The sequence below is a fragment of the Moschus berezovskii genome, chromosome 2 (genome assembly GCF_049115385.1).
Source record: "Moschus berezovskii isolate FMDL1 chromosome 2, NW_MosBer_1.0, whole genome shotgun sequence".
Taxonomy (NCBI): Eukaryota; Metazoa; Chordata; class Mammalia; order Artiodactyla; family Moschidae; genus Moschus; species Moschus berezovskii.
In genome coordinates, this window is record NC_142461.1 from 108,864,596 (window position 1) to 108,892,009 (window position 27,414).

At 38.9% G+C, this 27,414-nt stretch overlaps 1 protein-coding gene and 1 pseudogene across 1 annotated transcript in view; both read right to left on the reverse strand.

The window, feature by feature from the left end:
- The window catches only part of SCN9A (sodium voltage-gated channel alpha subunit 9), a 177,277-nt gene that overhangs the window by 110,060 nt on the left and 39,803 nt on the right, over positions 1 to 27,414 (reverse strand). The window lies entirely within an intron of this gene.
- Positions 3,462 to 3,604, reverse strand: LOC129538769 (U2 spliceosomal RNA; annotated as a pseudogene).

Consider the following 27,414-nt stretch of genomic DNA (forward strand, 5'->3'; position numbering starts at 1 on the left):
TGGGAGTGTCCCCTACATTCACTCATCCTTCAAATCTGTGGTCTCGCACGAGAGCTCAGATAATGTTTGCTAAGCAATAAGCATGGAGAGGAATAGCTATTAATGCTAAATAAAAAATACCAAGAGTTACCTTTAGCCTTTCCAAGTATGTCTTTTAAAAAGCTGTTCTTCCATGGTGACTATAGTTAATAATACTGTAGTACAGGTTTGAAAGTTGCTGAGAAAGTAAATTTTAAAAGTCTTCATCACAAGAAAAAAAAAATTACCTATGTATGACAGATGGTATCTAGACTTACTGTGGCGATCATTTCACAATGCATAGAAATATCAAATTATTATGCTGTATATCTGAAACTAATTACAATGTTATATGCCAATTATTCTTCAGTTAAAAAAAAAAGCTGATCTTCAACTTTCAGGAATAAATGACAACACAGCAAAAAAAAAAAAGAGAAGATATTAAAAGAAGCATGTTTATCAGCTTAAGAACTAAAGTGCTAGTTGCTCAGTCATGTCCGACTCTTTGTGACTCCATGGAACTGTAGTCTGCCAGACTCCTCTTCCACGGAATTCTCCAGGCAAGAATACTGGAGTGGGTAGTCACTCCCTTTTCCAGGAGATTTTCCCGACCCAGGGATCAAACCCAGGCAGGTCTCCTGCACTGCAGGCACATTCTCTACCATCTGAGCCACCAGGGAAGCCCTTAAAACTAAAAGTACATGGTAATTTACGAATTCTATTTAGGAATGTGAACACTTTAAAAAAAATAATTTTTCACTTTATATAAGTTTCTCCAGTTTCTTTTCAAATCTGAGTTTCTGTAAGACATTGAAAGTATGGCTCCATTTCCAAAATGTAAAATATAAAATGGACAAAAGTTTTCATGAGGTGTACTTGCACTCAATACAGGAAAATCTGAACTGGTTTCAGTAGCTCACAGACCATTTCATCATCTTGACCTTTCCTATCACAATCCACATTCTATGTTTTACAGCTATTGACTCCGTACTTATGACTTAACTTCTCTGAGCCTCAGGTTCCTAGTTTGAAAATGGGGTTAATAATCACTGCCTCAAAGAGTGGTTAGGATTGGGATGGTTAAGTGTATATAAAGAGCATAGGAGAGAGTTTTTCATATAGTAACCATAAATGGTGACATTAATATTATTAACTTGTCTCATTCTTTCATTTAAATTTCTTGCTGGGGTCAACTTCATCATACATTGTAACTAAGATCTATTAATCATGATCAACTTGAGGACATTTCAGTTTATAGAAACATATTAGCCTGTAATACTTTGGCCACCTGATGCAAAGAACAGACTCATTGGAAAAGACCCTGATGCTGGGAAAGATTGAAGGTGGGAGGAGAAGGGGACGACAGAGGATGAGATGGTTGGATGGCATCACCGACTCGATGATGTTTAAGTAAGCTCCAGGAGTTGGTGATGGACAGGGAAGCCTGGTGTGCTGTAGTCTATGGGGTCGCAAAGAGTCAGACACGACTGAACTGAAATGATTAGCTTTTTAAGCATGAAACATAGCTCATATATGTGTATAACATAAGCAGAGATTTGATTTAGAGAAGTGATTCAAGTGCAAGTTCAGGAGCTAAAAGTCCTAGGGTTTGAATCCTTGGTTTTCCAGTAACTAGGTATGTGATCTTGTATATTAAAGTTATGAAACCTCTCTGAGTTCAAAGATGGCAAAGCATTTATTTATAAAAGAACCAGTTACTTCATAAAACATAATGCTAAACAGTACAAATATCCCTAGGAGGCATTTGATTACTCAGAGATTTAGATTGCTACTGAGTTTCATTTAAGTAAAACCCCATTATTTTCCCCTGAACTTTATATGAAGATTTGCAAGATATTTTTTATTTAGACAAAGTTAGGTGGTTCAAGAACTATCATTTAGATTTTTTCTTTTTTAACTTAAATTTGTATTTGTGAACAGACTCGAAAGGAAATTAATTCTACCACTTGGTTCACCTTCTAAGAAACATTTAAGTATCATCGATAGAGTCTCTGAACAGAGAACAAGAATGATCCCTTCCTTCAAGCAAAGATATATGACAGTCTCTAGAGAGTTTTAGGGACTATAGGTACTTTCTATGGCTCTGAACATACTGGTTCAAAACTGGATTTTTGTCGTCATATATTAGCCGCAGCTATCAGGAAGCTGTTTGGGGAGATTCCTTTAATCTTTAGAGTCCTATGAAGCCCTTGGGATAGAAATAACCTCTGAGAGTAAGAAGGGCATGGGTTCCCATAGATATTTACAATCCAAACAGGGACTCTCACAGAAATCACTGAAGTAAACCCCCAAACCAGTTCTTACTTAAATGACTGAAAAGGGAAAATGTCTGTGCCTATTATCTTATGCTGACAAAGGTCTCAGCGGCCTGTTTCCTTAGTACCATGGCAGGTGCCTAATACTGGGACTCTAGACAGCAGTTCCCAGTTGGTTTATTAATGACAGTATCTAATCTACTGTGTAGCAGATGTATATATTTTGTCCATATAATTTTCTAATGAGAGTCGGGCTTTTGTAATGATATCAGCATATTTTCTCTTACACATGTAATATAGATTTAAAAATAGAATTATTCTCTTAAAATATTTCCTATGGAAATCATTTAGCAGTTAGTTTCATTTGACAGCTTTCAATATTTCTTGTAGAAAGAAACCACTATTTGAACTTCCTGTTTCTTTCACTGTGATTAGACAATTAAAGATATACTTACTCATTTCAAGGAGTAGGAGAATAATTATATGCTCAAAATTCTTTCATAATCTGAGATTCTGTTTTATATTTCCTCACTGAGTCCTTATCTATAGCTAACTTAAATTTATCTAAAAATAGGTTCAATAAATCATTTTGAAGATCTGTCAAAATCTGAATCAACTTCAGTCAAATCTAAACTATTTCAGACAGTGGACAAATGTAAAAGTAAGTAAAATAGAATGTTGTATTGATGCTTACTGTTGTCAAGTGAAAAACTGCTTTGTAACTGCCACTTGTCCAGAAACAAGTAGTGATATTTTCCCACAGGTAAGATTTTAGCCAGAGTACCAATTATTTTTAAAGCTTTCTGAGGCACCATGGAATCCATACATAAGCACTTTAAAGAGCAATTTAAGACAAATCATTCCTCACATCAACAGTGATAACATGCTGATAATATGCTCACTTGATTTATGATGATAATGGTACTTTACTTGCATAGTCTTCCTCCCCAAAACTTTGATCTAAATCATGAGAAAAACACCAGAAACTCTCAAGTCAGGGACATTTTACCAAATGCCTGACCAGTATTCTTTCAAATCATCAAAGTCATCAAGAACAAAGAAAGCCTGAAGAACTGCCATGGCTTGCAGATGCTTAAGGAGACATGATGGTTAAATGTATTACTGGTAATGTGGGCAGGATCTTGGATGAGAAAAAAGACAGTGTGGAAAACCTAGGGCAATCTAAGTACAGTAATGGCACTCTTTAATAATAATAATGTATCATTATGGTTTCATTAATTGCAACAAATATACCATAGCAATGTAAATTGTTATTACACTTGATCTTAGCCAAAAGGCTGAGAAGCGATTAAATTATTATTAAAATAGTAAACTGAGTATGGTTTACATGGGAACTCTGTACTATATGTAAAATTTTTCCATAAATCTAAAGCAATTCCAAGATCAGTAGTTCATTTAAAACAAGAAGATATCACAGGTGTAAAATTATACTAATATTATGCAACATTAACAATGTCTCAGTAGTTTTATCAGGTAAATACACTGTTATTATTTAGAATGTACCTGCAATAATAGATTTACAAAACTGAACTACTTTAATTAAAATGGGCTATAATTAATACATAAAAATGTTTTACACAGTAAAGATAGCATAGATTTAATAAATATGAGATCCATTAGAAATGCTGATCAATTTTTAAGTTATTATACTTGGGAGGTAATTTTTATAAATGTGCCCTCTTGGGTAAGGAACAAGCTTACAATTTATAAACACAGAACTTGACTGGAGTCACAATGTCTGAGCCCTAATTACACTTGAGATCATTATGACTAAGTAGGCTAAAAAATTCATCTATAAGGGATTCATGTGTGTTTTCTTTTAGAATAAGGTCTGGGTCGGGAAGATCCACTGGAGAAAGAAATGACAAACCCACTACCGTATTTTTGCCTGGAAAGCCCTATGAAGAGAGGAGCCTAGCAGACTACAGTCCATAGGGTAGCAAAGAGTCAGACACGACTGAAGCGACTTTGCACAACACTACAAGGGCAGTTTCACTCACTCGGTAGTGTTAAGCATGTCAAATATCTTCTAAGTTGTTAAATTAAGGCTTTATTATATATCTGCATGATGATACAGTTAGGTTACAAAAGGCTCTGTTTCAATTTCTGTATTACTTTAGGAACTGTAGGATAACACTGTGATAAAAGAAATCTGACTCCAAAATTCTCATTTTACTGACATCTAAACACCTGATAGCTTCCCAGGTATCTCAGTGGTAAAGAACCTGCGTGCCAATGAGATGTGGGTTAGATTCCTTGGTCAGGAAGATCCCCTAGAGAAGGAAATGGCAACCCACTCCAGTATTCTTTCTGGAAAATCCCATGGACAGAGTCCATGGGGTCTCAAAAGAGTGAGACACGACTTAGCAACTAAATAACAACAACATCTGAAAACAACAAACAAGGCAACAGACAACTCTGGCTATCTAGGATACACTTGATTAACCGTTTCTTACAACCAAAGTGCTCTTTTGCCACCACAGCATTAAAAAAAATTTGTTTGGCTGATTTGCATCTTAGTTGTGGCCTGTGGGATCTCTGTGCATCATACAGTATCTTTTATTGCAGTGCAGATGCTCTAGTTATGGCAGGTGGGCTCACCGGCTCGGCAGTATGTGGAATCTCAGTTCTCCAACCAGGAATTGAACCAGCGTCCCCTGCACGGCAAGGTGGATCCTTAACCACTGGACCATCTGGGAAGTCCCACCACCAAAACATTTTAAAATCCTCACCCCTGTTCAGTGATATCCCCTTTACAAATTTTCTATTCATAAAATCCAAAGTCTCATGATAAAAGAGAAAGTCATCATCAGGGGAGATGAGAGAAGCAATCTTCTAGTATGACTGTCATAATACAAGCTCTCTTTCATGAGAACTGAAAAAATTCCGATGAGTTTGGAAGTTCTGCTCTACCTCTTGGCTTCAAAGGAAACGTGTGGATCCTTCCTACACCCAGCTTCAGCACATGAGAGGAACACCTAGATCATATAGATCCTAACTGTCAACAACAAGAAATATGAAGGTGAAACATTTAAAGATAAGAGAACGTGCACTTTCGTCAACCAGTAGCGCCACTATTTAGATAAGAAAGGGAAAGCTGCTGGAGGATTAAATCTGGAGAATACAGAGGAAAAACAGGAACTAAACCAGGTGTGGGGCAAGTACTGGCTGCTTTCTGAATCATAATTAGAAGGCCTCTCAATAGTTGTTCATTTTACTCATACATGAATACCTGATGGGGCTTCCTAGGTGGCGCTAGCAGTAAAGAATCTGCCAGATAACATCATTGGAGGACGGCAATAGACAGATATACCCTGGGTGTACAAATCTGGTTCCATCCTTGGCAGGATAACTGTGGCATTTACACAGCAAAGCAAACATTTTTGTCAAGATTAAATGCTGTATCACATCAGACACCAAGATATAAATCGTAAGAGACGCATATGCCTATCTTCCTCTTGAGACATCATCAGTTCAGTTCAGTCGCTCAGTCATGCCCGACTCTTTGCGACCCCATGAATCACAGCATGCCAGGCCTCCCTGTCCATCACCAACTCCCGGAGTTCACTCAAACTCATGTCCATCGAGTCAGTGATGCTATCCAGCCATCTCATCCTGTCATCCCCTTCTCCTTCCGCCCCCAATCCCTCCCAGAATCAGAGTCTTTTCCAGTGAGTCAACTCGTCACATGAGGTGGCCAAAGTATTGGAGTTTCAGCTTCAGCATCAGTCCTTCCAATGAACACCCAGGACTGATCTCCTTTAGAATGGACTGGTTGGATCTCCTTGCAGTCCAAGGGACTCTCAAGAGTCTTCTCCAGCACCACAGTTCAAAAGCACCAATTCTTTGGCACTCAGCTTTCTTCACAGTCCAACTCTCACATCCAAACATGACCACTGGAAAACCGATAGCCTTGACTAGAGACATCATGCTGCTGCTGCTGCTGCTGCTAAGTCACTTCAGTCATGTCCGACTCTGTGCAATCCCATAGACAGCAGCCCACCAGGTTCCCCCGTCCCTGGGATTCTCCAGGCAAGAACACTGGAGTGGGTTGCCATTTCCTTCTCCAGGGGGTCTTCCTGACCCAGGGATCAAACCTGAGTCTCCTGCATTTCAGGCAGATTCTTTACTGACTGAGTACAAGGAAACCCCTTACTTTGGAAAGAAGGGGTTATCAACAGCTACCAGATAACTTAAATTCATATATAAAATGATACTTTATTGAAAAGTCATACTACTTGAGGTAAAATGCCTGCCTTTGCTTCAAGCAAAAGAAGGCATAAAATGTGTATCTATTCCAACTGACTGCACATACAGATCAGTCTTACACAGTCAGATATTAATTTGCTTCATTTTTTAACCTCAAAGGAAATTATAGATATGTCTATGCAGAGAAGTGTGTGTGTGTGTGTGTGTGTGTGTGTGTGTGTATACATTTATATCCAACAACCAATCTTCCTTCTTAACTGGGTGAACAGGGATGCCTTGAGAGTAGTGGTGATGGAACTTGAGCCTTTACCTCTTACTATAAAAATCTAAGGTGAATTATCCTTCCTTTCTACTCTTGTTAGAATAGTGAGGCTGCATCTCCTAAGTTAATCCAAATGGACTAACTTTCCCTTTACTTTTACTCTGGATTGAGTGAAGCCAAGATGGAGGAAGGTCAAGTTGGAATTCCTAGGTGCTTGAGCCTTTGTACAACTAGCAAGACCAAGGCTGAGTGAAGTTGCTCAGTCTTGTCTGACTCTGCGACCCCATGGACTTTAGCCTACCACGCTCCTCCGTCCATGGGATTTTCCAGGTAACAGTACTGGAGTGGGTTGCCATTGCCTTCTCCAGAGGATCTACCTGACCCAGGGATCGAACCCAGGTCTCCTGCATTGTAGGCAGACGCTTTACCTTCTGAGTCACAAGGGAAGTCCTACAGTAAAGTCCAATTGTGGCAGAACTGTCCAGCAGTTCTGTCCTGGCCAGATGAGTCTGCAAATAGCCTCTGGCCCTCCCATTGGTCTGTTCATTTCCCCATACAGCTTGTCCAGATTCCCAAAGCTGTCCAGTGACCATGTGAGAACCCAGAATCTTCCAATAAATCTCCTTTCAGTGTGAGGGAGCCAATGTTTATTTCTCTTGCTTTCAACTAATATTCTTGCTTAATAAGGGAAAATTACTTCTGACTCACTGTGTGGAAACTAGGTTATGAAAAGAACAGGCTAATTTTAGACAGGGCAGTTTTGCTAAGTGATTAAAATACTTCAAAATTAAATTTTCTTTTAAGGTTACATTTCTAGTAGAGTATTTATAGTTTTTCATCTTCAGGAAAGTCTGGGATAAACAGGAATATTGTGATTATGAGAAATATAAAGATCAATAATAAAGTAAATTAAATAATCATAAGAATGCTATATTATTTGGTCTTGGCCTAAACTAGTGGTTCTCTCAACAGGGCAATACTCCCCTACTCACTACTCAGGTAGAGTTGCCAGAGTTAGCAAATAAGAAATCACAACATTCAGCTAAATTTAAATTTTTTATGCAATTATGGAAAAGGTCAGTTTTCATTCCAATCCCAATGAAGGGCAATGCCAAAGAATGTTCAAACTACCACACAATTGCACTTATCTCACATGCTAGCAAAGATATGCTCAAAATTCTCAAAGCCACGCTTCAACAATACATGTACCATGAAATTTGGGAGGTTCAAGGCAGAGGAACAAGAGATCAAATTGCCAACATTCCTTTGGATCATAGAAAAAGCAAGAGAGTTCCAGAAAAACATGTACTTCTGCTTTATTGATTACGCCCAAGCCTTTGACTGTGTAGATCACAACAAACAGTGGAAAATTATTCAAGAGATGGGAATACAAGACCACCTTACCTGCCCCCTGAGAAATCTGTATACAGGTCAAGAAGCAACAGTTAGAAATGGACATGGAACAATAGACTGGTTCCAAATTCGGAAAGGAGTACATCTGTATACTGTCACCCTGCTTATTTAACGTATATGCAGAGTACATCATGTGAAATGCTGGGCTGGATGAAGCACAAGCTGGAATCAAGATTGCCAGGAGAAACATCAATAACCTCAGATATGCAGGTGACACCACCCTTAAGGCAGAAAGTGAAGAGGAACTGAAGAGCCTCTTGATGAAAGTGAAAGAGGAGAGTGAAAAAGCTGGATTAAAACTCAACATTCAAAAACCAAAGTCATGGCATCCAGTCCCATCACTTCACGGCACACAGATGCAGAAACAATGGAAATAGTGAGAGACATTATTTTTGGGGCCTCCAAAATCACTGCAGATGGTGATTGCAACCATGAAATGAAAAGATGCTTGCTCCTTGGAAGAAAAGTTATGACCAACCTAGTTCAGTTAACTTCAGTCACTCAGTCGTGTCCAACTCTTTGCGACCCCATGAATCACAGCACGCCAGGCCTCCCTGTCCATCACCAACTCCCGGAGTTCACTCAAACTCACGTCCATCGAGTCGGTGATGCCATCCAGCCATTTCAGTCTCTGTTGTCCCCGTCTCCTCCCACCCCCAACCCCTCCCAGAATCAGACTCTTTTTCAGTGAGTCAACTCGTCACATGAGGTGGCCAAAGTATTGGAGTTTCAGCTTTAGCATCAGTCCTTCCAATGAACATCCAGGACTGATCTCCTTTAGAATGGACTGGTTGGATCTCCTTGCAGTCCAAGGGACTCTCAAGAGTCTTCTCCAGCACCACAGTTCAAAAGCATCAATTCTTCGGCAATCAGCTTTCTTCACAGTCCAACTCTCACATCCATACATGACCACTGGAAAAACCATAGCCTTGACTAGACGGACCTTGGTTGGCAAAGTAATCTCTCTGCTTTTTAATATGCTATCTAGGTTGGTCATAACTTTCCTTCCAAGGAGTAAGAGTCTTTTAATTTTCTGGCTGCAATCAGCATCTGCAGTGATTTTGGAGCCCAAAAAATAAAGTCTGACACTGTTTCCACTGTTTTTCCATCTATTTCCCATGAAGTGATGGGACCAGATGCCATGATCTTTGTCTTCTGAATGTTGAGCTTCAAGCCAAACTTTTCACTCCTCTTTCACTTTCATCAAGAGGCCTTTGAGTTCCTCTTCACTTTCTGCCATAAGGGTGGTGTCACCTGCATATCTGAGGTTATTGATATTTCTCCCAGCAATCTTGATTCCAGCTTGTGCTTCTTCCAGCCCAGCGTTCCTCATGATGTACTCTGCATAGAAGTTAAATAAGCAGGGTGACAATATACAACCTTGACGTACTCCTTTTCCTATTTGGAACCAGTCTGTTGTTCCATGTCCAGTTCTAACTGTTGCTTCCTGACCTGCATAAAGCAGAGACATTATTTTGCCAACCATGGTCCATCTGTATGGATGTGACAGTGGACTAAAAAGAAAGCTGAGTGCTGAAGAATTGATGCTTTTGAACTGTGGTGCTGGAGAAGACTCTTGAGAGTCCCTTGGACTGCAAGGAGATCCAACCAGTCCATTCTAAAGGAAATCAGTCCTGAATGTTCATTGGAAGGACTGATAATGAAGCTGAAACTCCAATATTGTGCCCACCTGATGCAAAGAACTAACTCATTGAAAAAGACCCTGTTGCTGGAAAAGATTGAAGGAGGGAGGAGAAGGGGATGACAGAGGACGAGATGGTTGGATGGCATCACCAACTCAATGGACCTTAGTCTGAGCAAGCTCTGGGAGTTGGTGATGGACAGGGAAGTCTGGTGTGCTACAGTCCATGGGGTCAAAGAGTCGGACACAACTGAGTGACTGAACTGAACTGAATTGCTATGCCCATTTTGAGATAAATAAAACATACACACAGAGCATACTTACTTTAAAATTTCATTCATTGTGTATCAAAAGTTATCAGTATCGAAATTACCTATATCTTTCTTAAATATTTCCTTGGTGATTTGGCTTTCATTAACAGCTCCTTGTTTTTCAGAATTTTCTTATATAAAATCTCTTGCAATTAGAGTCTATGTTCCATTTACATTGTAACATATCTGGTATAGTGTTCACATCTACTTATATCATTCTTTTGTCCACTGAACATTCATTAATGAGAAAACATGGTCAACATCGGCCTTTCAAGCTGAAATACTGAGCACATATGTACATAAGGCCAATGACTCTGAAGTCATATGACTGATTTCTTTGAAGTGTGTAATACTACCTCTCATGACATAACCTGCTTTTGTATTTTTTAGGACTAAGTCATCTCCCTTGATTGATGACTTTTAAAAATGTTCTCCACTGACAAACAAACACTGTCTTGAATTTTTAACCTATTTTTCTTTGACTACAGATGGTTCCAGTTACCCCATTCTGGAAGAATGTTTAGCAACATTCCTAAGCAAGACTCAAATTCTTCAAGAGATAAGAGTCATTTCTAAATACAATCATCATACCTGCCATAATAATCATTCATCAGAAGATGGATTTTCCCCTATTTGTTCTTAAGTAAAGTTGTCCCTTTTAAAAACAGCTTTGGTATTTAAGGAATAACATTTTCCTTATTTCTTTTCATTCAACAAGTTCTTTTAAGCAGTGGAGTACTTCAATAATACTTCCTTCTCTGCTTTCAAACAGCATAATCATACTGTAAAGAGATACTGAAAACTATAAACAGGAAATAAGTAGGCATCAATAATAAAGTGAGTTATTTAAAAAGTCAACAAGAATTTGTGGGGCCTTTTCAGGATGAATGTATGGTTTCAGTGCTTCAAATAGTCAAGAACTGTCTCCACTGCATTTGTTAGAGAGCCACAAGCATTTAGAATTCAAGAGAACTGAAAAGTAATGAATGCAAACAAAACTACAAAAATCCTCCAATCATTCTATTTGAGCAGAATCTTAAAATAAGAAAATAATTTCATGACAATTACATTACTGTCAATATGGTGTTTAGTCGCTAAGTCATGTCTGATTCTTGTGACCCTGTGGACTATAGCCCACCAGGCTCCTCTGTCCACATGGTTTTCCAGGCAAGAATACTGGAGTGGGTTGCCATTTCTTTCTCCAGGGGATCTTCCTGACCCAGGAAATGAACCTGGGTCTCCTACACTACAGGTAGATTCCTTACCGACTGAGCTACCAGAGAAGCCCTTACTGTCAATATAAAGGGCACCAGATGTTGCTCATTATGTAAAATATGGCAGAACCGTCAACACCAGAGACTCATTTATACTTTGCTTCAATTTTGAATAAACAACACACCTTTACGTAAACACCCACCAAAATATGAGTGTCCCAGAATCTGCCTGCTAACGACACAAGAGACATGGGTTCGATCACTGGGTCAGGAAGATCTCCTGGAGTAGGAAATGGCAACCCATTCCAATATTCTTGCCTGGAAAATTCCATGGACAAAGGAGCCTGGCAGACTACAGTCCCTGGGTCACAAAGGGTCAGATACGACTGAGCGACTGAGCACACACACATCACCAAATTATACTTGTATTATCTCCACCAAAAAAGCGCAACTCTTATAATTAACGCCTAACTCAGTAAGAGGAGGAGTGCTTGTCATGAACATCTAGCAGGAAGAGTCTAGGGAGCTTGCTAACCATCCTACAGGAACACCAACAACAAAGAATTACATGGCCCAAAATGTCAATCTTGTTGAGTTGAGAAACCTATGGTTAGACCACAGTTTCATCCACGGGCCCCTCTGATTTAGCAATGGCCAAGGTTCTTAGGAACTTACTTGCTAATTTGACTCTAATTGATTTTTACATTGTCTACTTGCTGTTTACACTGTAAACACCCTGAGCAAATGGCTCAGTGTTTAGTTCTCCTTCTCCTGATGGGTATTGTAGGCTGTCAGTAAATCCACAATGGCTCCACTCTTCTCAGTTATAATCATTACATTATCATTAGCTTTGGTCCAACCTTTCAGTTCAGTTCAGTTCAGTTCAGTCGCTCAGTCATGGATCAGCTTTCTTCACAGTCCAACTCTCACATCCATACATGACCACTGGAAAAACCATAGCCTTGACTAGACGGACCTTTGTTGGCAAAGTAATGATCTGTGCAGAGCTAAAGACCTAGATATTGACACCAATTCACTTGGGAAATATTCACTCTTCCCATTCCTTTTAAAGGAACTACGTCCTTGAAAAAATAATGATGAGAAAGGAGGGTTGGAGAAAAAGGGAGATGCAATGACTGTGAATTAATTTAAGCAGGAAAATGATCAAATCTGTATTTAGTAAAGCTCCTGTCTTCCACAGTGCAGAGGGTGAATTTACAGTATAGATATCAGCTAGCAAATGAGTACAAAAATGTAGCATATCAACGTGCAGAAGCATGATCATATTTGAGAGCAAATGAAAAGTTAAAACTGACAATTAAATGTGGTAGCCTAGGAATGAGATGAGAATCAAAAATTGCCTTCAGGTATCCAACTTGGACAACTGCGTAAATGCTCCCATAATTTTTGATGGTAAGAAAACTAGGAGGATGAGACTTAAACAAGAGAGAAAAATGACGGGTCCAGTTTTGAACACAATGTGCTTGAGATGTCTGGAGACATAAAGTACACAGGTGAATAAGTAGTGAGCCATGTTGTTTTGGAACTCAGTCTATGAGTGGGGATGAAAATAGTAACTCTGGAGTCATCAGCATAAAGAATAGACCAGAAAAAATTCTATTTTTAAAGGGTAATAGTCTTTAAGAAAGACTTACATACAGATTACCATAATACAAGGGAGGATATAATTACTTGAATGGAAAAAGTACTTTAGAAACACAAGGATGTAGAAGTGGGTGTGAGCTAGGGTAGGAAAGATAAGCCAGAAATCTGTAGAAGTTCATGGTTGAATAGATATTTCTAATTATCCTGACTGTATAACCCAGGCAGGATAACTTATTTTAATCCTGACTGCAAGACTTAGAAGCTATGTTACCTAGGTCACATAACTTAATTGGGCATTTCAATTTACTCACATGCGACGAGTTGACTCACTGGAAAAGACTCGGATGCCAGGAAAGGTTGGGGGCGGGAGGAGAAGGGGACGACGGAGAATGAGATGGCTGGATGGCATCGCCGACTCTGTGGACATGAGTTTGAGTGAACTCCGGGAGTTGGTGATGGACAGGGAGGCCTGGCGTGCGGTGATTCATGGGGTCGCGGAGAGTTGGACACGACTGAGTGACTGAACTGAACTGAACTGAAGATGAGTATGAAAAGGATGATGGAGAATTAAATGAATCAACAAATATAAACTCCTCAGAACTGCATCTAAAACAGTAAGACTTTAATAAAAGCCTATGATGACTGTAATTATTATTATTATTGATTTGCAGACGGAACAAAATGAACCAAGGCATTGATGCATCAAAGCACACAGAGAAAACTAAAGAAATGATGAGAGGTCTGTGGAGTACCCGGTAGCATTAAACCCAGGAACAGATGATTATGAACCAGAACTTCCTAGGAGAGTAGTGCTTTCACAGGCATTCCTCTTCTGGTGGCTCAGATGGTAAAGAACTGACTGCATTGTAAGAGACGGTTCAATCCCTGGGTCGGGAAGATTCCCTGGAGAAGGGAATGGCCACCCAACCCAGCAGTCCTGTCTGGGGAATTCCATGGACAGAGGAGCTTAGCAGGCTACAGTCCAAGGGGTGGCAAAGAGTCGGAGACAACTGAGAGACTAACCACTTCTATAGGAATCTGTGCATAAATTTGTATGCCATTATGTTGCGGAAAGAGTATTAGTAGGAACCTTCAGTTCAGTTCAGTCACTCAGTCGTGTCCGACAAATGCGACCCCATGAATCACAGCACGCCAGGCCTCCCTGTCCATCACCAACTCCCGGAGTTCACTCAAACTCATGTCCATCGAGTCGGTGATGCCATCCAGCCATCTCATTCTCTGTCGTCCCTGTCTCCTCCTGCCCCCAACTCCCTCCTAGCATCAGACTCTTTTCCAGTGAGTCAACTCGTCGCATGAGGTGGCCAAAGTATTGGAGTTTCAGCTTTAGCATCAGTCCTTCCAATGAACACCCAGAATCGATCTCCTTCAGAATGGACTGGTTGGATCTCCTTGCAGTCCCAGGGACTCTCAAGAGTCTTCTCCAACACCACAGTTCAAAAGCATCAATTCTTCGGCGATCAGCTTTCTTCACAGTCCAACTCTCACATCCATACATGACCACGGGAAAAACCATAGCCTTGACTAGACGGACCTTGGTTGGCAAAGTAATGTCTCTGCTTTTTAATATACTATCTAGGTTGGTCATAACTTTCCTTCCAAGGAGTAAGCGTCTTTTAATTTCATGGCTGCAATCAGCATCTGCAGTGATTTTGGAGCTCCCCAAAATAAAGTCTGACACTGTTTCCACTGTTTCCCCATCTATTTCCCATGAAGTGATGGGACCAAATGCCATGATCTTCCTTTTCTGAATGTTGAGCTTCAAGCCAAACTTTTCACTCACCTCTTTCACTTTCATCAAGAGGCCTTTGAGTTCCTCTTCACTTTCTGCCATAAAAAGTACCATCTGCATACCTGAAGTTATTGATATTTCTCCCAGCAATCTTGATTCCAGCTTGTGCTTCTTCCAGCCCAGCGTTCCTCATGATGTACTCTGCATATAAGTTAAATAAGCAAGGTGACAATATACAACCTTGACGTACTCCTTTTCCTATTTGGAACCAGTCTGTTGTTCCATGTATAGTTCTGACTGTTGCTTCCTGACCTGCATACAGGTTTCTCAAGAGGCAGGTCAGGTGGTCTGGGATTCCCATCTCTTTCAGAATTTTCCACAGTTTATTGTGATCCACACAGTTAAAGGCTTTGGCATAGTCAATGAAGCAGAAATAGATGTTTTTCTGGAACTCTCTTGCTTTCTCCATGATCCAGCGGATGTTGGCAATTTGATCTCTGGTGCGTCTGCCTTTTCTAAAACCTGCTTGAACATCTGGGAGTTCACGGTTCACATATTGCTGAAGCCTGGCTTGGAGATTTTTGAGCATGACTTTACTAGCGTGTGAGATGAGTGCAATTGTGCGGTAGTTTGAGCATTCTTTGGCATTCCCTTTCTTTGGGATTGGAATGAAGACTGACCTTTCCTGTCCTGTGGCCACTGCTGAGTTTTCCAAATTTGCTGGCATATTGAGTGCAGCACTTTCACAGCATCATCTTTCAAGATTTGAAATAGCTCAACTGGAATTCCATCACCACCACTAGCTTTGTTCCTAGTGATGCTTTCTAAGGCCCACTTGACTTCACATTCCAAGATGTCTGGCTCTAGGTCAGTGATCACGTTATCGTGACTATCTTGGTCATGAAGAGCTTTTCTATACAGTTCTTCTGTGTATTCTTGCCACCTCTTCTTAATATCTTCTGCTTTTGTTAGGTCCATAACATTCCTGTCCTTTATCGAGCCCATCTTTGCATGAAATGTTCCCTTGATATCTCTAATTTTCTTGAAGAGATCTCTTGTTTTCCTATTCTGTTGTTTTCCTCTATTTCTTTGCATTGATCACTGAGGGAGGCTTTCTTATCTCTCCTTGCTATTCTTTGGAACTCTGCATTCAGATGCTTATATCTTTCCTTTTCTCCTTTGCTTTTCGTTTCTCTTCTTTTCACAGCTATTTGTAAGGCCTCCTCAGACAGCCATTTTGCTTTTTTGCATTTCTTTTCCATGGGGATGGTCTTGGTCCCTGTCTCCTGTACAATGTCACGAACCTCCGTCCAGAGTTCATCAGGCACTCTATCAATCAGATCTAGTCCCTTAAATCTATTCCTCACTTCCATAAATGATTATTTAATAAACCCTTCAGTATTACTTGAAATTAAGACTGCTTCTTGAAAAAATTTAAAAAACCTAAATTGGTCCCATCATTTGGAACAAAAGAGGAAATGTATGTGTTCTAATATTCATTCTCATTGTCTTTTTTTACACAAGAATCCTGGGTTATCGGCCCCTACTGAAAAACTACATTTCTCAGTTTTCCTCACAGGTAGGGGTATGACTAGTTCTGACTAAATAGATGTAAGAAGTGCTGATGGAACTTCCTTGTAGATGCCTGAAAAAGGAGAAGCTGACTCCTCCCTCCTTTCTGTTGCCTTGAATTTGGATATTAGCACTCCAACAACCATCTTGTACTATAGTGGACCTTCTGGCTGGAAGTCAGAAGTAACAGAAAAAGAAGAAGGGCTGTGTAGGTACCTATTGATTTTTTGCAGACACTAGACCAGTCCTGGAAAAATCATACTAATTTTGATATTAAAGTTGTTCAATTATAGGGTTGTTTTTATAACTGTCTGCAATTCATAAGGACGGTACTTCTCGAAGCACAACCTGCTTCTTGAAACCAGCGTGTGTGGTAAACACTGAATAAGATAATTTTTAAAAATTAGAAATAATTGTGAAAAATGAAATAATGTTTGATAAATGTGGTATATGATGTTATTAAGAGTGATTTAATTCAGTTAATCCATTTAATTTAATATGAATGAAATTAATATCACCTCATGCGACGAGTTGACTCACTGGAAAAGACTCTGATGCTGGGAAAGGTTGGGGGCGGGAGGAAAAGGGGACAACGGAGAATGAGATGGCTGGATGGCATCACCGACTCTGTGGACATGAGTTTGAGTGTACTCCGGGAGTTGGTGATGGACAGGGAGGCCTGGAGTGCTGTGATTCATGGGGTCACGGAGAGTTGGACGCGACTGAGAGACTGAACTGAACTGAACTGAACTGAACTTGATAGTTATTCAATATTGCTTCAGGATTATTTGGAATTACATTCCGGTGCTAACAATAGTGACCTGAACACAGTAGCTTAAACTCCCACATGCAGAGTACGTCATGAGAAACGCTGGGCTGGATGAAGCACAAGGTGGAATCAAGATTGCTGGGAGAAAATTCAATAATCTGAGAAATGCAGATGACACCATTCTTATGGCAGAAAGTGAAGAAGAACTAAAGAGCCTCTTGATGAAAGTGAAAGAGGAGAGTGAAACAGTTGGCTTAAAACTCAATATTCAGAAAACGAAGATGGTACCTCTCTTGGCCTTCCATTCAGTTCAGTTCAGTCGCTCAGTCGTGTCTGACTCTGTGACCCCATGGATCACAGCACGCCAGGCACCAAATCCCAGAGTTTACCTATCGAGTCAGTGATGCCATCTAACCATCTCATCCTCTGTCTTCCCCTTCTCTTCTTGCCCTCATCTTTCCCAGCATCAGGGTGTTTTCAAATGAGTCAGCTCTTCGCATCATGTGACCAAAGTAATGGAGTTTCAGCTTCAACATCAGTCCTTCCAATGAACACTCAGGACTGATCTCCTTTAGGATGGACTGGTTGGATCTCCTTGCAGTCCAAGGGACTCTCAAGAGTCTTCTCCAACACAGTTTGAAAGCATCAACTCTTCAGTGCTCAGCTTTCTTTATAGCCCAACTCTCACAAACATACATGACTACTGGAAAAACCAGCCTAGCTTTGACTAGACAGACCTTTGTTGGCAAAGTAATGTCTCTGCTTTTTAATATGCTGTCTAGGTTGGTCATAGCTTTTCTTCCAAAGAGCATGAGTCTTTTAATTTCATGGCTGCAATCACCATCTGAATTTGGAGCCCAGAAAAATAAAGTCAGCCACTGTTTCCCCATCTATTTGCCATGAAGTGATGGGACCATATGCCATGATCTTCGTTTTCTGAATATTGAGTTTTAAGCCAACTGTTTCACTCTCCTCTTTCACTTTCATCAAGAGGCTCTTTAGTTCTTTTTCACTTTCTGCCATAAGAATGGTGTCATCTGCATTTCTCAGATTATTGAATTTTCTCCCAGCAATCTTGATTCCACCTTGTGCTTCATCCAGCCCAGCGTTTCTCATGACGTACTCTGCATGTGGGAGTTTAAGCTACTGTGTTCAGGTCACTATTGTTAGCACCAGAATGTAATTCCAAATAATCCTGAAGCAATATTGAATAACTATCAAGTTCAGTTCAGTTCAGTTCAGTTCAGTCTCTCAGTCGCGTCCAACTCTCCGTGACCCCATGAATCACAGCACTCCAGGCCTCCCTGTCCATCACCAACTCCCGGAGTACACTCAAACTCATGTCCACAGAGTCGGTGATGCCATCCAGCCATCTCATTCTCCGTTGTCCCCTTTTCCTCCCGCCCCCAACCTTTCCCAGCATCAGAGTCTTTTCCAGTGAGTCAACTCGTCGCATGAGGTGATATTAATTTCATTCATATTAAATTAAATGGATTAACTGAATTAAATCACTCTTAATAACATCATATACCACATTTATCAAACATTATTTCATTTTTCACAATTATTTCTAATTTTTAAAAATTATCTTATTCAGTGTTTACCACACACGCTGGTTTCAAGAAGCAGGTTGTGCTTCGAGAAGTACCGTCCTTATGAATTGCAGACAGTTATAAAAACAACCCTATAACTGAACAACTTTAATATCAAAATTAGTATGATTTTTCCAAAGAGAAGAGCACAGAGTGACTACATCGTAGGTGCCATTTAAGAGGAAGTTCAAAGCACAGCAAAATAACAGTTTCACTTATAAGGAAATTCCAATGACTATTTTCATGAATCCAGAGGTAATATTTTAATAAGACTTCAACAACTATAGTACATTCAGACCTTGGTCCAAATGGTCTGCATATAAATGGCTATATTAAAATAATTTTTCCTAATTGGAGTTTTCCAAAACCAAGATTTTCCAAGACAGTACTAAAATCTATTTTATAGCCTAGAAATAAAAAGACAATTTGAATACTTTAAATAGACTACATTAATTACTACCTACTGAGGCTCAGGAATTATTAATCATCTTTATTTAACTGCAAATCTCGGACAGCAGGATCAGATTCATTGTTCTGAAATGAATAGGGTGCAGCAAAGTGAACATTAAAATTTAACCACCAAATGGACTTTAGGATGCAGAAAATACTTAAAAATGCACCTCACCTTAACAAGGCAAAATGCTATTTAGTGCCTTGAGCACATTCTGCTTTTCCATGACTACCTTTTTTTGAAATTGGTGGAATTGCTTTACAAATTTGTGTTGGTTTCTGCTGTACAACATGAATCAGTCATAATTTTATGTATATATATTCCTTCCCTCCTGTGCCTCCCTCCCCTCGTGACTACTTTTAATAAAATCAAAAAATTATATCATACATATTCAAGGCATGAATTATTCTGGTTTGTGTTCACTTTATTTTGAGGTTTACCGTTTGGGGACATGGTGTTTTTAAGGCTATTAAGACAATTAAAAGTCTGTAATGGGAACAGGTATTATTTAAGCAACTAAGGTTGCTGATTCTCATTGTAGGAAAAAAAACACTAGATAAGGAATATTCATGATTCTAAAAGTTCAAAATGCATACTTATATGGCTTAGAGGATGTACCCGTCACAAAGGTCTTGGTATGTGAATCACTGGAGTTCTTAACTGATGATTCATTTGGCTTTGTTTAGCAGGTTTGAGTTTAGAAATTCAATCAGCAAGTAGTTTATCTCGTAAACTGCCTTCATAATTAAATAAAACAATCCCCAGAAACTTAATTGAGGAATGTCTACAAATCAGTAACACTGAGAAGGTACAATCTGTTGGTGTGATTATGTCACATTTCTGTCACACTGCTGTTTGAAAATCAAATAAAATGACACTCCGTTTGCTCTTAACTTCCTTAAAGGCATGAACAAGTAACTGCAAATTCTCTGATATTTAATGTGTCAAGGAAAAGGGTTTCATAGGCAGCAATTTTTTATTGACAGGCACACAACTGGGGAATTTCTAAGTCTGTAAGTTAGACTTATTGTAATTAAAGATTAGTAAATATGCAAAAATACGTGAGGACAAGAGAACATGAAAGATATGCCTTGGGGAGGAAACACATTTTCTCATATTTTGTAGATGTACAACAAATCTATAGGTCTTTGTATTTTTATAGGCCCCTATCCCTAAACATAATGAATTTATGAAGATGGAAGGGAAGTTTCTTAAATCTATCGCCTTTTGTTCCAATATTTTATATCAAGTCTCTATATTTAAATAAAGAAATATATTAACAAAATTGAGTCCCTTATATCTAAGTGCCTGTGAATAAGTATTGGTTAATTAATTATAAATTCACCACTGCAAAGAAGAAACTTGGTATTAGTACAAAGATCATCTTAGTAAGATGAATTGACTTTCATTTAAATAATCTCTGTATAATATGGCAAAATATAAAATAAATGAGCACCTTAGTGCAGAATATATATACATAAAATCTCTCTTATGACATTTCTCTTTGAAACTAATGGCCACTGTCCAGAGAGGCAGCAAATTATAGCTGGCAAATCATAAGCTCTCTTATCACAAAAACAAATGCTGTGACAACACTTTTGTTGTCAACATAAACAACAAATTTATTCTCTCCAATACTCTAGAATTCTATATCCCATTTCAGTGGTAAGAAACCTAACTGGTCAATCTACTGAGAAGAAACCATGAGATACACGTGTCTACAACTGGTTAGTTTTATTCCACTGCATTACAACTGGAAGAAATGAAGGAAAGAAAGAAAGGCAGGAGGAAGGAAGGAAGCAAATAGGAAACCCATTTCTTAATGAAAATGAGTGAAAACAAAATTCCCAAATAACACAAACTAAAAAGAAAATATTTTTAGAAATTTTATAATTTATATTGACTGCACTTGACATGGGTTTTCTCTCAAACTATACAATTTTAATATTGATATATATAATCTAAAGGCAAAGACACATATGTTCAGGCGTGCCAAGTCACTTCAGTTGTGTCTGACTCTTTGCAATACCATGGACTGTAGCCCACCAGGCTGCTCAGTCCATGGGATTCTCCAGGCACGAACACTGGAGTGGGTTGCCATTTCCCCCTGCAAGGGATCTTCTCAAACCAGGGACTGAACCTAAAACTCTCAAGTCTCCTGCATTGGCAGGAAGGTTCTTTATGACTAGCGCCACCTGGGAAATCCAAAGACATATGTGTATTTTACCAAACATTGCTTGCATATCAGTTCCACTATGGACTTCTGATTCATTTTATTTCAACTCATCCTACTGATTCTAGGTTTTCTAATTTTTATTTTATCAGGTTTCCAATATTTTAGTCCTCTCATCACATTATAAAGTTTACTTCCTGATGCACAAATTTATGCTAAGAACATGGTTTCGTGTACTTGCTCTATATTTTATTTTTATATCTACAATTCTTTTTATTTTTTTTACAGACATTAATATGCCAGGGCTTCCGTGATAGCTCAGTTGTTAAATAATCCACCTGCAATACAGGAAACCCCAGTTGGTTTTTTGGGGTGGGAAGATCCCCTGGAGAAGGGATAGGCTAACCATTGCAGGATTCTTGGGTCTCCCTTGTGGTTCAGCTGGTAAAGAATCTCCTGCAATGTGGGAGTGAAAGTGAAAGTCACTCAGATGTGTCTGATTCTTTGTGACCCCATGGACTATACAGTCCATAGAATTCTCCAGGCCAGAACACTGGAGTGGGTAGCCTTTCCCTTCTCCAGGAGATCTTCCCAACCCAGGGATCGAACCCAGGTCTCCCGCATTGTGGGCAGATTCTTTAACAGCTGAGCAACAAGGGAAGCCAAAGAATACTGAAGTGAGGAGCGTATCCCTTTTCCAGGGGATCTTCCCAACCCAGGAATTGAACCAGGGTCTCCTGCATTGCAGGCAGATTCTTTAGCAACTGAGCTATGAGCTGTGTTCATTCCCTGGGTTGGGAAGATGCTCTGGAGAAGGGAAAGGCTAGAAAATGTGCCAACATATTTTCTAAAGAATTAATTTGTTTTGGCAATACCCCTTGATAGCACCCTTTTAGGTAAAAAAATTAAAAATACATTTCCAATTCAAGGATAGTTCAGATCAAATCAGTCACTCATTCATGTCTGACTCTTTCCAACCCCATGGACTGCAGCACACCCTGTCCATCACCAACTCCTAGAGCTTAATCAAACTCACATCCATTGAGTCAGTGATGCCATCCAACCATCTCATCCGCTATTGTCCCCTTCTCCTACCACCTTCAATCTTTCCCAGCATCAGGGTCTTGTCCAAGGAGTTAGTTCTTCACAACAAGTGGCCAAAGTATTTCAATTTCAGCTTTAGCATCAGTCCTTCCAATGAATATTCAGGACTTATTTCCTTTAGGCCTGACTGGTTGGATCTCCGTGCAGTCCAAGGGACTCTTAAGAGTCTTCTCTAACACCACAGTTCAAAAGCATCAATTCTTCAGTGCTCAGCTTTCTTTATAGTCGAACTCTTACATGCATACAAGACTACTGGAAAAACCATAGCTTTGACTAGACAGGCCTTTGTCGGTAAAGTAATGTCTCTGCTTTTTAATATGCTGTCTAGGTTGGTCATAGCTTTTCTTCCAAGGAGGAAGCATCTTTTAATTTCATGGCTGCAGTCACCATCTGCAATGATTTTGGAGCCCCTCAAAATAAAGTCTGTCACTGTTTCCATTGTTTCCCCATCTATTTGCCACGAAGTGATAGAACTGAACACCATGATCTTAGTTCTAAATGTTGAATTTTAAGCCAACTTTTTCACTCTCCTCTTTCACTTTCATCAAGAGGCTCTTTAGTTCTTCTTCACTTTCTGCCATAAGGGTGGAATCATCTCTGTATGTGAGGTTACTGATATTTCTCCCAGCAATCTTGATTCCAGTATGTGTTTCATCCAGCCCAGCATTTCACATGATGTATGCTGCATATAAGTTAAATAAGCAGGGTGACAATATACAGCCTTGATGTTTCCCAATTTGGAACCAGTCTGATGTTCCATGTCCAGTTCTAACTACTGCTTCTTGACCTGCATACAGATTTCTCAGGAGGCAGGTCAGATGGTCTGGTATTCCCATCTCTTGAAGGATTTTCCACAGTTTCTTGTGATCCACACAGTCAAAGGCTTTGGCATACTCAATAAAGCAGAAGTAGATGTTTTTCTGGAACTCTCTTGCTTTATCGATGATCCAATGGATGTTGGCAATTTGATCTCTGGTTCCTCTGCCTTTTCTAAACCCAGCTTGAACATCTGGAAGTTTAGGGTACATGTACTGTTGAAGCCTAGCTTGGAGAATTTTCAGCATTACCTTGTTAACGTGTGAAATGAGTGCAATTGTGCGATGGTTTGAGCATTCTTTGGCATTGCCTCTCTTTGAATGAAAACTGACCTTTTCCAGTCCTGTGGCCACTGCCGAGTTTTCCAAATCTGCTGTCATATTGAGTGCAGCAATTCAACAGTGTCTTCTTTTAGAATCTGAAATAGCTCAACTCGAATTTCATCACCTCCACTAGCTTTTTTCATAGTGATGCTTCCTAAGGCCCACTTGACTTCGCATTCCAGGACGTCTGGTCCTAGGTGAGTGATCACACTATTGTGGTTATCTGGGTCATGAAGATCTCTTTTGTATAGTTCTTCTGTGTACTGTTTCCACCTCTCCTTATTATCTTCTGCTTCTGTTAGGTCCATACCACTTCTGTCCTTTATTGAGTCCATCTTTGAATGAAATGTCCCCTTGGTATCTCTGATTTTCTTGACGAGATCTCTAGTGTTTCCCATTTTATGGTTTTCCTCTATTTCTTTGCACTGATCACTGAGGAAGGCTTTCTTATATCTCCTTGCTATTCTTTGGAACTCTTCGTTCAAATGGGTATATCTTTCCTTTCCTCCTTTCCTTTCTCTTCTCTTCTCAGCTATTTGTAAGGCTTCCTCAGACAATCATTTTGCCTTTTTGTATTTCTTTTTCTTGAGGTTGGTCTTGACCACTGACTCCTGTACAAGTTTATGAACCTCCGTCCATAGTTCTTCAGGCACTCTATCAGATCTAATCCCTTGAATCTATTTGTTACTTCCATTGTATAATCATAAGGGATTTGATTTAGGTCATACCTGTATGGTCTAGTGGTTTCCCCTACTTTCTTCAATTTCAGTCTGAATTTGCCAATAAGGAGTTCATGATCTGAGCCACAGTCAGCTCCCCGTCTTGATTTTGCTGACTATGGAGCGCTTCTCCATCTTTGACTGTAAAGAATATAATCAATCCGATTTCAGTGTTGACCATCTGGTGATGGCCATGTGTAGAGTCTTCCTTTGTGTTGTTGGAAGAGTGTGTTTGCTATGACCAATGTGTTCTCTTGGCAAAACTCTGCTAGCCTTTCATTGCCCTGCTTCTTTTTGTACTCCAAGGCCAAATTTGCCTGTTACTCTAGGTATTTCTTGACTTCCTACTTTTGCATTCCCGTCCCTTCTAATGAAAAGGACATCTGTTTTGGGTGTTAGTTCTAGAAGGTCTTGCAGGTCTTCATAGAAACTTTCAACTTCAGCTTCTTCAGCATTACTGGTTGCTGAAACATTACATTCAAGAAAACATAGACATACACTTACAATGGTTTTATAATTTTTATACCTGTTTCTCATATGGGGGTGCTCTGAAATATAAAATGAAGATATTCTGTTTTAAAAATAAATGGTGACATCCAGGTTTACAGTTTAGTATTTACAAAGTTATATTGAAGGAAATATTGGAATCAAGACTAGAGGTCAAGTTCTGAGCTTGACTACAGTGCATTCCAGCACTTCATTATGCTTCAGATGAGTTACTTTGATAGTAGATGGAACAACTGACCAGAACTGACCATAATAAGCCTACATATATTTGCTCTTTTTTGAAAAAAGAACCAGCATAGCCAATAGGTCTAAATGTGTCTCTCTTTTTTTATGGCTCTCATAAAGACACACTGATAAGAGTTCAAGAGAATGAACCAGGCCTTTGCCTGAAGAAATTTTTAGTTCATATTTTATGTGGGGAAAATGAGAGATCCAATTACAAAGTCTGAGAGGTTTCCTATAATTAGTGGCTATTGTATTATTTTTGCTTATGACAATACGAGGAAAGGAAAAAATGGAAGAGGAATTGCTATTTCATTTCTTTATTATTTTCCTAATTGCTTTTTTTTTTAAATTAAAACAGCTTACTCTTCAAGGAAGCCAAGCCATAATCATTTCATCAATAATATTAACCTGTCATTTCATCAGGAAACATGAGGCAAGTTTTGATCTTAATTTTAAGAAAACTAGGAGATTCTCATCTCTCTTTTATTGTCTTGAAAGCATACTTGCAGAATAATGAGGTCAATACACAGGAAATGTCTCAGACTTATTTCTGTGGGTGTTGCATAAATATCTATCAAAATAATAATCAATTGAGTGATGACTGCATATACTTTCCAAAAATTTTGTCATGAAGATTTTGTCCTTGACATCTGAGAAATTATGATACCTTACAAACAGAAAAAAGAGCAAATAAATATATATCAATATATATTAGATATATTATAATAATACATTATATTTACTTTAAAATAATGTAGAATTATTGTGTTATTTCAAGGTTGACTAGGAAACACAAATGATTTCAATAAGTGGTGAGGCCAATCTACTCAGTCAATGTCATATAGAGGTTTATGACTAGGCCACTCATGAGCCCTACAATTAATTCCTATAGTTAGTTTTCCTGCCTTTCCTTAAGACTATGATATTTACAGGATCATATTTGCAACCTTTATCATTAAGAAAACCTCCCAGACTCATTTTTACTAGCAAAGTAATAATAGCAATAATAATAAATTGAGGATCTCCCAGTACACGAATTTCTACCACTGCTAAATTTTAAAAAATCTACATGTACAACTACAAAATAGCATATACATTAAAATGTGGACATAAAAGATTGAAAATTTAAAGGCAATACTTTTTTAAAAAAAATCTTCAAACATCCTTCTTAGATGTGCATAATCCACTTAGAGACAACAGAATATGCCTTTCCCGTGTTCAAATCACAATTTATTTGACTTGTTCAGGCCTCAAAACCACCACCAAAACATCCCTGGAGAACTCTGGCAAGCATGTCCCTATCTATTCCTGCCTTCATACTGCAAAAATACTTTTAGAACACAGAATACTTTAGGTTTTGAAACTAGCCATTTTTTTCAACATCAAAATTAATTCTAATCTGTATTACACCTTTCTAGGTGTCATGAAATTAACTATTGGGTTGGCAAAAAAATTCCTTCAGATTTTCCTGGCTGTAAACGACTATTATAGCAAGAATTTATAGGTATTTGGAAAAGACCCAAATAAACTTTTTGGCCATCCCAACACAAAATTTAGTGCAGGTGAAATATGCACTAAATTTATATTTATATAAAATAATTAGAAGACTGATTTTTTTTTCAGTGTGGTGAAAAAGAGAGCACATAAAATTTTTGTCATATCCTTCACCAGTTTTACAGAAAATTACATATTTGAGATAACCCATTTAGAATTATAACTGGTATTTTATTTTGAAACAAAAACAAGAAGTCTTTACATATGGAAGTCCCAAGCTTTTAGGAGATATTACATATGTCAATATTTTACAGAACTGGGAATGTTTGTGTTTCAAAAAAGAAGTTATAGTTGATGTAAAATACCTGCCAGATACCTTTTTTGGGAAAGGGAAAAAATGGAAATAAAACTGCTTTTTTTCCCCCAAGAATTACTCTATACATTTCAAAATCAGTCAAAACACAGCCTTCAGTTTGAGGAACACAGTATTGTATTAGGAACAAGTCAGACAAATGAGCTTTCGAAATCCAGTCCTATCGTTTTCTGATTGTGTGTAATGAATTAGTGTCTTATCTAACATCAAGTTGCTCATCTAAGAAGTGATGACAACAATAGTGCTTTTCCTCATAAAGCTACTGTGTGCATTACAATAGACAGTGCATGTCAGTCAGTCAGTCAGTCAGTTCAGTCACTCAGTCGTGTCTGACTCTCTGCAACCCCATGAATCACAGCACGCCAGGCCTCCTTGTCCATCACCAACTCTCAGAGTTCACTCAAACTCATGTCCATCGAGTCGGTGATGCCATCTAGCCATCTCATTCTCTGTTGTCCCCTTCTCCTCCTGCCCCCAATCCCTTCCAGCATCAGACTCTTTTCCAGTGAGTCAACTCGTCGCATGAGGTGGCCAAAGTATTGCAGTTTCAGCTTTAGCATCAGTCCTTCCAATGA